Source organism: Dendropsophus ebraccatus, chromosome 8 (assembly GCF_027789765.1).
Source record: "Dendropsophus ebraccatus isolate aDenEbr1 chromosome 8, aDenEbr1.pat, whole genome shotgun sequence".
In the NCBI taxonomy this organism is placed as follows: domain Eukaryota; kingdom Metazoa; phylum Chordata; class Amphibia; order Anura; family Hylidae; genus Dendropsophus; species Dendropsophus ebraccatus.
Genome location: NC_091461.1, coordinates 115667736 through 115682537, shown reverse-complemented (window position 1 = coordinate 115682537; position 14802 = coordinate 115667736). Strand labels below are relative to the sequence as shown.

Sequence of the window (14802 nt, the reverse complement as noted above, 5' to 3'; positions counted from 1 at the left end):
CTGAAGCTCTCCCGAGCAGCCGAGTGTCTAATCGGAGACGCTCGGCTACTTGGGAGAGCTTCGGAAGAATGGCAGAGGCTTCGGGAGGCTCCGGATATACTTGAAGCCTCTGTCATTCTTCCAAAGCTCTCCCGAGCAGCCGAGCGTTTCCGATTAGACACTCGGGCATCCCCGGCGCAGTCAGTGTACGTTACACTGGCTGCGCCGGGAACGGGAGTGGAGGAAAAGACGTGCGCCCCATACGGTGGGGATGCGCAGGGGCGGATTAACTTTACCATAAGCCCTGGGCTGTTCACCAAGCCTGGGCCCCCCAACCCACTGTAACTATGGCAGCACTAGCAAGTTGTTAATAGTACAGCATAGATAATGTCATGATGCCCTGTATTGTGCAAAATTGCTGTAGAAAAGCAATGATTTTTTGCAAACCATGCAGAACTTTAGCTAGGAGACATTACACCACAAAAAGTATCAGTCTTTTTGGGTGGCCATGGGACCCCCAGGAGCTCAGTGCCCCGGGCTACCCCCCGAAACTTACCTATTAAAATCTGCTGCTGGGAATGCGGGCCATTTTTTAGCCCCCCATTGTATGGGGCGACCATACCCGGCGTATAAGATGACCCCCGACTTCTGACAAGATTTTGAGAGGTTAAAAAGTCGTCTTATAAGCCGGAAAATACGGTATTTCAAAAGCTGCCCTGTGACACTATGGTGAACAATGCTAAAAAATCAGACATAATCCCTTTCAGTAGGAAAAACACAGAAAATTCTGTTTACTAGAGAGGAATCTTCTGTTCAGAATCCCATTTCTTCACCAGAATAAAACGTGGTTGCAAAGAGCGTCACTTGCTCTGGGTGAGCTGTCCTGTATCACACACACAAACATATTTTAAAGAGGTACTCCTGTGAAAAATAAAATAGTTTGAAAATCAATTGGTGTCAGTTATACAGATTTGTAATTTACTATTTCAAAAATCTCCAGTCTTCCAGTACTTATCAGCTGCTGTATATCCTGTAGGAAGTGGTGTATTCTTTCCAGTCTGACACAGTGCTCTCTGTTGCCACCTCTGTCCATGTCAGGAACTGTCCAGAGCAGTAGAGATTTACCATGGGGATTTGCTGCTGCTCTGGACAGTTCCTGACATGGACAGAGGTGGCAGCAGAGAGCATTGTGTCAGACTGGGGAGAATACACCACTTCCTGCAGGACACATAGGAGCTGATAGGTACTGGAAGACTTTTACTGATATATATATATATATATATATATATATATATATATATATATATATATATATGTTACTTTCTGACACCAACTGATTTGGAAAAAAAAAAAAATTCCCACCGGAGTACCCCTTTCCACTGTGATGGTGCCATAAAGACACTTACTGCCAAGTTTGCCCACAAATTACACCTGATCAGTAGAGGTCCTTGGCGGGGGGATATATTGTGATCAACTTATTGTAAAAGATCCCAAGCAGAAACCAAAACAATGAGAACACGTCCAGCGTCCAATTTATAACAAATAGGATTCCTACCTTAAGTCTAATGGTGCTTTTAGACGGATTGATAATTCGCCCGATCGCACGATTAATGATTTTGAATGAACGATGTGTTTTTTATAACGATCAGCGTTTAGACGGAACGATACATCTAACGGAAAAATCGTTTTGCGATCTTTTTGCGAACTGTTTAGACGGAACGATCTGTGATTTTTTTGCGAACGACGAACGACAATTTAAGAACATGTTGAAAGATCAAAATGAACGATTTCTCGCTCGTCGCTTGATGGTTCGCAGCGTTTACACGTACGATTATCGTTCGAATCCGATCGTTATCGCGCAAATTCGAACGATAATCGTTCCGTTTAAAAGCACCATTAATCAAGAATGAATTAAATTCATTCAATATTTTTTCCCCGTCCCTCCGGGATGACGTGAAGTGGATCCGCATGATCCGCAGGTGGACATTTACTTCTCAATAAACGCCATAACGTCTCCTCCACTCTCCTCCTCTGCAAATCTACTGAAAGTGCGTTCTTCCAAATAGTTCCTAATTCCAACTTTACAATTATCTTCAGGACTTTGCCATCTGTTTCATCCGAGTGGTTTGAAACAGTGATAATACCGCCAGTTATTTATGTCTCCGCAGCGCAAATAGCTTTTCCTGAACTTTAGCGGAAATCGTCTAATGTGATTTGTTTACAGATTTTCGAAGATTTGATTTCTAGGATTTTAAGCCATTACACATCCTAGGATGATACTGCGAGAGCGCAATTTCCAGCCTGACGGTGCATTAACACAGGGATTTAGTGCAGATAAAGTGGAACACTCAGTATTTTACTAAGTGCTTTTTTTTTTTTTTTTGGAAATTGGAAGCGTTTAGAAATTCTTGGCTCATAGAATACACAGAAAATTTCCTAACACCTTAAGCAAACAAGAAAGAACCTATTATTCTGTTAAAGTGCGAGTGAAAGCCGGGATTCCTACACACAGAATGTGATTTATAGCACAGCCAATAAGGAATATACGAAGGTGCGGGTAGTAAAAGGAGTGATGCTCGCTGAAGGTTACATACACATCCCAGCGGCTGGATTATACCTGTAAGTGATGGCTGCATTATCATAGAAGAGTCAGGGTTAGGGTAATAGATTGGGTTGCAGTCCAATTCTGTTATGGATTCCAAGTGGGACATCAAAAGAATAGGACTTACACAAATAAGCTGCGAGGTGGGAAGGGGTATTTCTGGTAGACAGCACCGGCCTCTGGTTTTATTTCCAGTCTGACACAGCGCTCTCTGCTGCCACCTCTGTCCATGTCAGGAACTGTCCAGAGCAGCAGCAAATCCCCATAGAAAACCTCTCCTGCTCTGGACAGTTCCTGACATGGACAGAGGTGGCAGCAGGGAGCACTGTGTTAGACTGGAAAGAATACACCATAGCAGGATCCATGTTTTCCAGACATTTTAGGGTACAAACACACACAGCGTATACTCTGCGTATTTACTGCTGCGATACGCAGCAGATACGCAGCAGATTAGATCTAAATAACTGACCACAGCATCAAATCTGCTGCGTTTCTGCTGCGTATCTGCTGCATATACGCTGTGTGTGTTTGTACCCTTACAGGCATTTTCCAGGCGGTCCTCAGATGGTATTCTCCCACTGCACAAAGCAGCCAGTCTGAAGGATACCAGCACAAGATACAAGCTCCTTATGAAGCAAAACTGATCTGGTTCGCTCATCTCTAAAGGTGGTCTTGAAGCCTAAGTTAGTTTTCCGTTTTCACACAAATCAATCGCTAGGTGGCAGTAACACTTACTGCACATGAGGATACATGCCATGCATTGTCAATGGAAATAACATATATACGTACAAATACAATGAGGTACAAAACCAAAAGTGCAAAAGTCATCTGACAACAATAAGACAAAGCAGAAAAGCTACAATGATACACTGCAACTATCTATCTATCTATCTATTATCTATCTATCTATCTCCTATCTATCTATCTATCTATCTCCTATATATCTATCTATCTATCTATTATCTATCTATCTATCTATCTATCTATCTATTATCTATCTATCTATCTTCTATCTATCTATCTATCTATCTATCTATCTATCTCCTATATATCTATCTATCTATTATCTATCTATCTATCTATCATCTATCTATTTATCTATCTATCTATCTATCTATCTATCTATCTGTTTATTATCTATCTATCTATCTATCTATCTATCTATCTCCTATTATCTATCTATCTATCTATCTCCTATCTATCTATCTATCTATCTATCTATCTATCTATCTATCTATCTGTCTATTATCTATCTCCTATCTATCTATCTATCTATCTATCTCCTATCTATCTATCTATCTATCTATCTATCTATCTATCTATCTATCTATCTCCTATCTATCTATCTATCTCCTATCTATCTATCTATCTCCTATCTATCTATCTATCTATCTATCTATCTATCTATCTATCTATCTCCTATCTATCTCCTATCTATCTATCTATCTATCTATCTATCTCCTATCTATCTATCTATCTATCTATCTATCTATCTATCTATCTATCTTCTATCTATCTATCTATCTATCTATCTATCTATCTCCTATCTGTCTATCTGTCTATCTATCTATCTATCTATCATATTATGTATCTATGCCTTTTTATCCACCTATTTATATCTAACATGTCAGCAGTAACTTCTAGCATTGTGTACAGGGACTTATACATTACTGAACATCCTGCAGCTGTCTTTACAGTGATATCTGTTGATGAGCAGCCAAGGGTCAAATGACAGGTTGACCAAGTAGCCGGCGCACAGACAAGAAACTGTCTCCAGGTGAAGCACATACACCAGTCACCGTCTGCATCTGTGAACCATCAGCCACTAAGAGCAGCAGCTGAACTGTGCAATACTGATGAAAGTGAGTTCAGAGGCTCCGGACTAAAACATATAGAGAGTCACTGTTGTTAAAGGAGTATACTATGATATATGTGGATATATACAGTATATGGATGGATGGATAGATAGATAGATAGGAGATAGATAGATAGATAGATAGATAGATAGATAGATAGATAGATAGGAGATAGATAGATAGATAGATAGGAGACAGATAGATAGGAGATAGATACATAGATAGATAAATAGATAGGAGATAGATAGATAGATAGATAGGTAGATAGATAGATAGGAGATAGATAGATAAATAGATAGATAGATAGATAGATAGGAGATAGATAGATAGATAGATAGATAGATAGATAGGAGATAGATAGGAGACAGATAGATAGGAGATAGATAGATAGATTATAGATAGATAGATAGATACAGGAGAAAGCCGCACGTCCAAAACCTCATGAAGCGGGTGCTGTACAAAGTCAGACCCCCGGCTTGGGGTTCCCCAATAGTATGCACAGATATTCCGCAGCACAGCAGCATACGTGGAAAAGGTGAAATATTTATAACAAAAAATGTAAAAAATACAGAGATGCGACGTTTCGACCCTCTCACAGGGTCATTATCAAGCATGATAATAGATAGATAGATTATAGATAGATAGATAGGAGATAGATTGATCGCTTGATCGTCCAGGCAGCCCATAGCAGATGACAGCGGTCTGCTGCTGCAGTTCCTATTCCACAGAGCAATGGCAGCAGATCGCTGCTAACATAGTCAGTTGAAAGAAAAACAACAGCCGTTCATGTCGGCTGATTGTTGCCTTCTATAATGTTGCGTTTACACGAAACTATAGATGTCGGAGTAACGTTTTTTTTTCATAACGGTCAGCGTTTAGACGGTACAATATATCTTTTGCGATCATTTTGCAATCGTTTTGTCATCGCTTAAGCCTATCTCACACATTGGTTAAATTGGCGAACAACTGTTTACACTGAACAATCTGCAAATTTTTTGCGAACGAAAAATGACCATTTTAGAACATGTTGTAAAATCAAAATGAACGATTTCTCGTTCGTCGTTTCATCGTTCGCAGCGTTTACACGTACGATAATCGGTATATGGGCACTTTTACCCGTTATTATTTTAAGTGGAGATCCAGAACTACATAGCATAATGAATAATGTAGAGCGAGCACTAAAATGCTCAATTGCTTGATTTGAGTAGCAAACCCCATAGAAATCACTGGGAGGGCATTTAACCAGGTGCCCCCTGTTTGGCAGAGTGGTGGGTGACTGTATAAACTGTAATTAAAAATGTTTTCGTTCAGATTTCTGTATATTTAGTCCCTTGAGGGGGACGTGTAAATGAAACATAGAAAAATTAGATAGAACTCCTGCGGTATGCCGGCAATTTCAGGAATACCGTACAGTTCTAATGTGTCTGGCAGACACATTAGACACATTAATGTGTCTTTGAATATAAATCCAAGTAAATAGAGTAACAGCGGCGGCACTCACCAATCATATAAAACGTTGCTTTATTCCAGATCAGGTACAGACATACAAAAATGACATTCCACAATACAAAGCTACGTCCGTTTTATGTCAGACTGTGAGCCAAATGATGCGCAGTAGCATAAAATAGACAAAGCTCTGTCTTGTGGTATGTCATTTTTGTATGTCTGTACCTGATCTAGAAAAATAAAGCAACCTTTTATACGATTGGTAAGTGCCGCTGCTGTTACTCTATCTACTTGGATTTTATGCACTCTTTTGGCCAAGCACCGCCGGGTGGAGAACCTCACTGCTATCCCTGACCCATGTGTCAGCTGAATGTGAAAACAACCTACCTACGCTATGTGGATTCCCCTTTAATTATAAATGTTGGTTGGTGACATATGAAGGTAAATGCTATAAATAAAAACTAAAAAAAAAAATAGCACCCTGTTAGATAACGTTCCCCATTTTAGTGGTTGTGTCTCTTTAAGAAACGCCTACTATTCCCTATTCCAATTATAGGATTAGAGTAAATGTAGGATGATTAGCAGATAAAACCCTCTCCTATTACTCATTTTCCATTATTATAATATGTTAAATTGTCAGCATATGTTTAAGGGGAAATCAAATTGCTTTTCAAGGTAATGTCAAAGGATTGATTCAGCTGATAAAATGGAAATGATAGTTCCACTGTATAGGATTTATTAATCGTACTTTTCATAATTGAACATACATGTTTTACCGTTCTTATCGAGGAGAAGAGGAGAATCGGTTACATTGTTACATGAAATAGACTTAATTCAATTATCTCCCTAACAATGTTTTCCTTCTTGTAGGAAGAATGATATAATGTTCTGCGCGGACATCTCAGGAAATGACTGTGAAGGGAATTGCCGCTCCCGACTGGTAGGAAACCGAAGTCTTCCTGAGAACAACGGCAGAAATATCTCTGGAGTTTCCATGAGGACATCCATTAGATTCTTCCTCTCATTCAACAGAAACATTTGATTCTGTAAATCTCTATCTGCTGCCCCAGCTACTTCTCCATCCCCAACATTAGCTCTTACTCCTTCCACTTTCACTTCTTAATCTTGTTCTTGATTTTTCTCATTCTTGGTATTTTCCCTCTACTTTATCCACATCTTCTTCTTCTTGCTTTTTATATCCTGTTTTATTGTTGTCCCTTCTCTTCTCCTCCTTTTACATCTTTATCTTCTTCTTCTTGCTTTTCATATCCTGTTTTCCTATTCATCCTGTTTTGTTGTCCCTTTTCTTCTCCTCCTTTCCCTTCTTTATCTCCTCTTGCTCTTCTTTGTCCTTCTTGCTCTTCTCCTTGCTTTTCTTATTAATTTCCTGTTTCCTGGTGTCCCCTTTGTTCTCCTCCTGCTTCTTTCCCTTCCTCGTCTCATTTTTCTCGATCGTCCTACTTCTTATTCCTCTTATTATTTTTCCTCTTAATCTTCTTTTTCTTGTTCTTCCTCATGCTCCTCTGTCCTCTGTCTCCTTGTTCTCCTTTTTTTGCTGATTCGTTCTTCTTCTTTTCTCATTATTCATCTTCTTTCTTTAATCCTCTTTGTCCACCTCCATCTCATTCTTCTTCATCACCCACTTCTTTTTTCTTTATATAGCTTTCTACCTTCTTCCTTTTGGTAATTTTTCTCTTCTTTGTCCTTCTTCTTCTTGGTATTTTCCATTTACCTTTACTTTATCCCCATCTTTTTCCTTTTTATGCTTTCTTATCCTTAATTTCTTGTTTCATATTCCTCCAGTTTCATTGGAGTTTTATTTTTTCTTCTCCTTCTTCTTTCCCTTCCTCATATTATTATTATTATTATTATTATTATTATTATTATTATTATTATTATTATTATTACTCTTGCTCTGTGTTGTCCTTCTTCTTTTTGCTCTTACTTTTCTTGTTCTTGTTCTTCCTCATGCTCTTTCATCTCCATATTCTTGTTCTCTTTATTCTACTGATTGGTTCTTCTCTCATCTTCTTGTTTTTCTCATTCTTCATCTTTTCTCCTTCATCTTCTTAATCTTCTTTGTTTACCTCCATCTTGTGCTTCTTCATCTTCCTATTCTCTTTTCTTCTTCCTTGAATTGATTTCTTCATATTTATTGATTTTTCATATTTTCCTTCATATTTTCTCCTTTGTTCATCCCCTTTTTCTTGACCTTTGCCTTCCTTCATCTCTGCTGTATGGTTTTCTCAGTGCTATATCTGGTTCATCTTCCTCATCTCATTCTTCTTCCTCCTCTTATCCTCCATCTGATGCTTTCTTCTTTTTTTCCCCTCCTCTTTATCATAACTTGCCCTATAAGCCCTTATGGTTTCAATCAATAGATAATTTTTAGGGACTCGTTTATTTAAAGTTATTTTCATGGGGCTGGTTTTCTTCTGCTGGTTTGGGCTTCAGAAGACGGAAAAAAAAGAGAGAAGCTCCAGAAGGTCCAAGACAATGATCCTTGGTTGGGTTGTGTGACAATGCTCCCCAGTTGGTTCCTTGTGATTCCTAATTCCATATGTGGTGGCATTATAGGTTACACCATCTGCTTACTGCAATTAATTTAGCCTAGTCTTGTTCCACCTTGTTACATCTTCTCTTACGTTTATTATTGGTAGAATGAAAAAGGAATAGTGTTTTTTTTTCTTTCTTTTCATTTCTATAATTATTTAATGCATTAGAACTTTATAGTCAGACAGTCACCAGTTTCCCATAAAATCTTAGTAGACTATATTGGGCAAATAAATAAACACTGGATAACAAATACACCCTAGTGTTACACCAATACGACACTCCACCCTGTGTGAACATGTTGTGATTAGCGCTGTGTCTATATATTTGTGTTTCTACTTTCCATGTTTTCTTTAGGCACATCTACTCTCAGGTTTTCAGCGGCTTCCTATACAGCCACCATATGGTTCTAGGATGGTAGCTGTCATCTAGGGCCGACCTTGGTGTGAATTCCAGATATACCCAAGGGTCGCCAGTGACTGGCGTATGGTCAAGACATTTCATTAAAGTGTCTCATATTACATTGATGTTTATGTATTTACGCTCATTCTCATTCATAATTTCCGCTGGCTTGGACGACGTTAGCTAAATCTGTGGCCAATTTTTATTTTATTTTTTTGTCACATTGACTTAACTTTTTTTTTAAGCCTTTGTTGAGACACAACTTGAAATGACATCACAATGATAAATGTGCCTGCTACAAAGGACGGATGTGATCATAGGATAAAAAAAAAAATCCTTAAAAAAATTCATAAATATTTTAATAAAACAGTAGATAAATAATAAAAAATAACCCAGAAAATTACTCTTGGATACGATTCGATTGGTTCGATTTTGGGCCAATTGACTTAAATTGGCCATTAGATCTGATTTGGATTTAGCTTTACCCATTCACTGGGCTTTGCAGAGCACCTGTTTCTAGTTAGTGTAAGCAGCAATGCATACAGCATCCCCACTTAACTCTGGAGTCACTGCTCCCGTACTTACTTTCTGTGATGTCCTATTTAACTACACAGGAAGCCAGAAAAGTCATAAAAAAAAATCAGATTTTGTTTTAGGTCTATTCCTAGATGTTCCTGGGGTAGGGGTTCAATGTAGTGTCCATTTTTGACTATAGAAGTGTTGGGAAGTATGCTTTTTACTGGCACAATCACAAGGAAGATATAACTGATGATTGTTGGGCTGTCAGTTCTTAAAGGTGTATTGGGGCCTTTGATGGAGTTAATAATGACTTATATAACTTAATGATGTCAGGTAATTTGAAAGAATTTTTTTTTCCAGAGTATCCCTTTGAAAGAAATGATTGCAAATAGAGATGAGCAAACCTGGAGCATACTGGCGTCCATCCGAACCCGAACTTTCGGCATTTGATTAGTGGTGGCTGCTGAACTTGGATAAAGCCCTAAGGCTATGTGGAAAACATGGATATAGTCATTGGCTGTATCCATGTTTTCCAGACAACCTTAGAGCTTTATCCAAGTTCAGCAGCCCCCGCTAATCAAATACTGAACGTTCAGGTTCGGATGGACTCGAACCCGAACCCGGTTCGCTCATCTCTAATTGCAAATCATAAAACCAGGACTTTTTTCTTTGTTGGTTGCAAACATATTAAGTGCTTCATTGTATTTATTTTTCTTTTTGTCGAGAAATTGTTTCCTAGACTTCTATAGACTTTCTATAAAAAATTCCATTAAAGGGGAGGAAGCATCTAGCCTGCTATGTCCATATAAGCCATGGGGCAGTGAGGATGAAAGTTTCTTATCTACATCCCTGTTTCTGTCCACTCTGTAGTTGAATCCATGTACTAATGAGGAATTTGGTGCACTGGGGATGGGGCTACCACCTTCAGTACACCAATCTGCCTTTGCCGGCCCACCCCCTCAAATAAATACCGGTGCTGCAACAGATAAATATTAGAGATGAGCGAACGGGGTTCGAGTCCATCCGAACCCGAACGATCGGCATTTGATTAGCGGGGGCTGCTGAACTTGGATAAAGCTCTAAGGTTGTCTGGAAAACATGGATACAGCCAATGACTATATCCATGATTTCCACATAGCCTTAGGGCTTTATCCAACTTCAGCAGCCACCGCTAATCAAATGCCGAAAGTTCGGGTTCGGATGGACTCCAGCATGCTCCAGGTTCGCTCATCTCTAATAAATATACATTTATTTGAAATTCTCCATGGTGGGACTATTAACCCATAGCTGCACCAGGACGTTACTGAACGTCCTTGTGCCGCTATGGGAGTTCAGAGGGGGGGTTGCGCGGCGACCTCCCTCTGAACTGCCGCGATCCCGGGTGCCGCATGTAGCCCGGGATCGCGGCTATTAGTGGGCACGGTCCGATCGCCGTGCCCACTAATTAAGTACTTAGAAGCAGCTGTCAAAGTTGACAGCTGCTTCTAAATACTTGCTGATATGCATCCCTGGTGGTCTAGTGGGGGGATCGCCCCCCTGCGGCGCGATTGCGAGGGGGCGATCCCCGCATCCATCCCGGGCCGGGGTCTGCGCCGTAATGGCGCTGATCCCGGCTCAGCATTCTATTGCTTTTGGCTGCAGCAGCCAAAAGCAATAGAACACCGATCTCATGGATTCATGCAGTATAACTATACTGCATGGATCTCTATGAGAGATCAGAGTGCATATACTAGAAGTCCCCCAGGGGGAATAACCCTAAGCCCAGGGGGAATAACCCTAACCCCAGGGAAGGAATAACCCCAACCCCAGGGGGAATAACCCTAACCCCAGGGAAGGAATAACCCTAACCCCAGGGGGAATAACCCTAACCCCAGGGGGGGAATAACCCTAACCCCAGGGGGGCTTCTAGTATATGTGTAAAGTAAAAGAAAAATGTATTTTTAATAACACAAAATCCCCTCCCCTAATAAAAGTCTGAATCACCCCCCTTTCCCCATTTTATAAATAAAAATAAATTAATTAATTAATAAATAAACATGTTTGGTATCTCCGCGTGCGTAATCGCCCGAACTATTAATTAATCACATTCCTGATCTCACACGGTAAACGGCGTCAGCGCAGAAAATCCCAAAGTGCAAAATTGCGCATTTTTAGTCGCAATAAATCCAGAATAATTGTAATAAAAAGCGATCAAAAAGTCGTATATGCGCAATCAAGGTACCGATAGAAAGTAAACATCATGGCGCAAAAAATGACACCTCACACAGACCCATAGACAAAAGGATAAAAGCGCTATAAGCCTGGGAATGGAGCGATTTTAAGGAACATATATTTTCTTTAAAAGGTTTTAATTTTTTACAAGCCATCAAATCAAATAAAAGTTATACATGTTACATATCGTTGTAATCGTAACAACTTAAGGAACATATATAACGAGTCAGTTTTACCCCAGGGCGAACGGAGTAAAAACAACCCCCCCCCCCCCCAAATACATTTTTTTTTTTCAATTTCACCACACATATAATTTTTTTCTGGTTTCCCGGCACATTTTAGGCAAAAATTACATCTGCCATAGCAATGTACAATTAGTTGCGCAAAAAATAAGGGCTCATTTGGGTCTCTAGGTGGAAAAATGCAGGCGCTATGGCCTTATATACACGAGGAGGGAAAAACGAAAACGCAAAAATGAAAACTGGCTGTGTCCCCTAAGGGTTAAAGGATGATCTTATTAGAAAGGGCAAGCTGGTCAGGGCGGATTGATGCATTAAAGGTTGTAGTCCTGTCTCCAGTGCACCAAGCTACAGTACCTTCTCAGTACAGTGGTGCCTTGGATTATGAGCACTTTATAGCAGCAGTGTGTATAGCTGAGTGTAATTGCAGGCACCTTAGAGCAGGAATGGAGCGGATAGAAAACACAAGGGCGGACAGAGACTGCAGGGAGCATGAAGTAATGAGTGGGGCAGATGTGGGCACATACATGCAGCGTTCTCTGTCCGGGAGAGAGGGGTTACAGCTATGGAGAGATTACCTCCACAGTCCTGTCCCCTGATGCAAACCCCAGCCTGAAGTGGATCTTATATAATTTGAAAAGTCAGAGAGACTTCCTGGGTCAGAGTACAGTGCTGTAGACCCCACTATGGTGACCATGCCCCTTCCCCACTCCCCCTCCCACCCAGTACAGGGAGCTCTTACATCAAAGCAAAACTCTTAAACCAAGTTAAAATTTTGAAAAACTGTGATCTCTTCTTGCAAAATGCTCTTAATCCAAGTTACTCTTAAACCAAGGTTCTTCAGAAATTGCACCAAGGGGTACTCCAGAGAAAATGTTGTTTTCTTTCAAATCAACTGGTTTCAGAAAGTTATATACATTTGCAATTTACTTCTATTAAAAAATCTGAAGTCTTCTAGTACTTATCAGCTGCTGTATGTCCTGCAGGAAGTGGTGAATTCTCTCCAGTCTGGCACAGTGCTCTCTGCTGACTCCTTTGTCCATGTCAGGAAGTGTCCAGAGCAGCAGCAAATCCCCATAGAAAACCTCTCCTGCTCTGGACAGTTCCTGACATGGACAGAGGTGGCAGCAGGGAGCACTGTGTCAAAAGTGAAGAAAACCTTGAAAGGGGTTTTCCTGGTATAATTTATTATGGATCTATCCTAAAGATGAGCATAAATATCTGCATGCTGGGGTCCACTACCCGGCAAACCTGGTGATCAGCTGTTTGCTAGAGCTGTGGCATTGGCATGCTTAGTGTGTAGTTCCTGACATGAACAGAGGTGGCAGCAGAGAGCACTGTGCCAACCTGAAAAGAATACACCACTTTCTGCAGGATATACAGCAGCTTATACGTACTGGAAGACTTCAGATTTTTAAACAGAAGCAAATTACAAATCTGTATAACTTTGTGACACCAGTTGATTTAAAAGAAAAAGTTTTTCGCCGGAGTACCCCTTTAAGAAAAATGGAAGAATGGACAAAAAAAAAAAATAAATAAGACAACAGAAAAAGAAATGCCTATACCAATAAGAATGAAATTGAAAAAAAAAAAAAAAAAGAATATGCCAGAAAAACTGCCAAAATGCAGTAAAAACTGTTGTTTTTTGTGGCATTTTTTTTTCCAGCCATGCTAAATTTGTGTCAGATGAAAGGTTTAGGAGTCTAATCCATAAAGTTACTGCAAGATGGGAGCTGTCAATCATAGTATAACCCCACCCACTGAGCTTAACACTGCTGCCAATGTCATACAGTAAGGGTTAACCATCTTACAACATCATCTTTGCTCCATCCGGCATTGCATTAGCAGACACTAGGGTGCACACTTACTTGTGTTTTTTTTTTTTAGTTATTTGAAATCCAAGAATAATCCAAAAATTCTGCTGACAAATGAAAATGAAAGGCTGTCACTTCTATATACAAGAGATAAATGGTCCCCTGTCGGCCGGCAGGAGGGAGCTAGAGGATTTCGGCTGGTTTCTTGCACAGTTTCGAGCAGCTTCGCAGTGTTGGCCGCCTGCCTGATGCTAATCTGAAGCTGTTCTGTTTTTATCTTATTAAATATTAAACCTCACTTAAACATTGCTATTTTGGTCGTATTTTGTCAATAGTCGTCTATTTGTGTAACATATGATACCGAGAGATAAGAGAGACAATGTGGGTGTCCCACCATATAATATATTAGAGGAAGGGAGTGGCGGCGCGGCTATTTGAGTGAACATGACTGAGCGGCTGAATGCAAACAATGAGGTCATCTCCCTCCTCAGCCTCACTTCTGGCTTTATTTACACATTAGAGCTCTCGGAACCAGACAAACTTGATTATTTTAGAGCGCAAAATCCCTGAATATTTTAAAAGGAAGAAGGAGTTCAGCTCAGGTTCAATCGGGTTCAATCGGAGAGATATGACAAGAAAAAAAAAATATATATATATGTATCTCAACAAAACATGAAAACATGAATACATCATATATTGATGATTTGCTCATTTTCCCCATACAGAGAGCTGTATGTATGAGATGTCAATCAGGGGCGTAACTAGGATTCATGGGGCCCCATAGCAAAAAAACTGTATGGGGCCCCCCAACATGCTCACCTGTCCCAGTAATATGGTGTTTTCCCCTCTTCGGCAGCTCTCAGACGCTGTGTCCTGGGGTGGGGATGAGGAGTAGCAGGTTGGTCATTGTTTATGGGCTGCTCTAAGTCCAGGGGTGGAGTGGGGGATGTTTGACACTGGAGGCTCCTCTGAGTCAGGGTGACCTCCATTAAACAAGATGCTAGGAAAGCTAGGCGACTGCCATTATACTGACTACTATACAAGATGCTATGAAAGCTGGGCGACCGCCATTATACTGACTACTATACAGGATGCTGGGAAAGCTGGGTAACCTCCATTATATTGACTACTATACAGGATGCTGGGAAAGCTGGGTGACCTCCACATACTGACTACTATAC

The 14802-nt window shown here is 40.2% G+C and overlaps 1 long non-coding RNA gene across 2 annotated transcripts in view; it reads left to right on the top strand.

Annotated features, from left to right (window-relative positions):
• Nucleotides 1-13930, top strand: part of LOC138798848 (uncharacterized) — a 56065-nt gene extending 42135 nt beyond the window's left edge. For both annotated transcript variants that reach the window (XR_011364187.1, XR_011364188.1), the window contains exons 4-5: nt 6754-6823; nt 13695-13930. This is a non-coding gene — a long non-coding RNA (uncharacterized lncRNA). The remainder of the gene's footprint in view (nt 1-6753; nt 6824-13694) is intronic.
• Nucleotides 13931-14802: the final 872 nt, after the last annotated feature.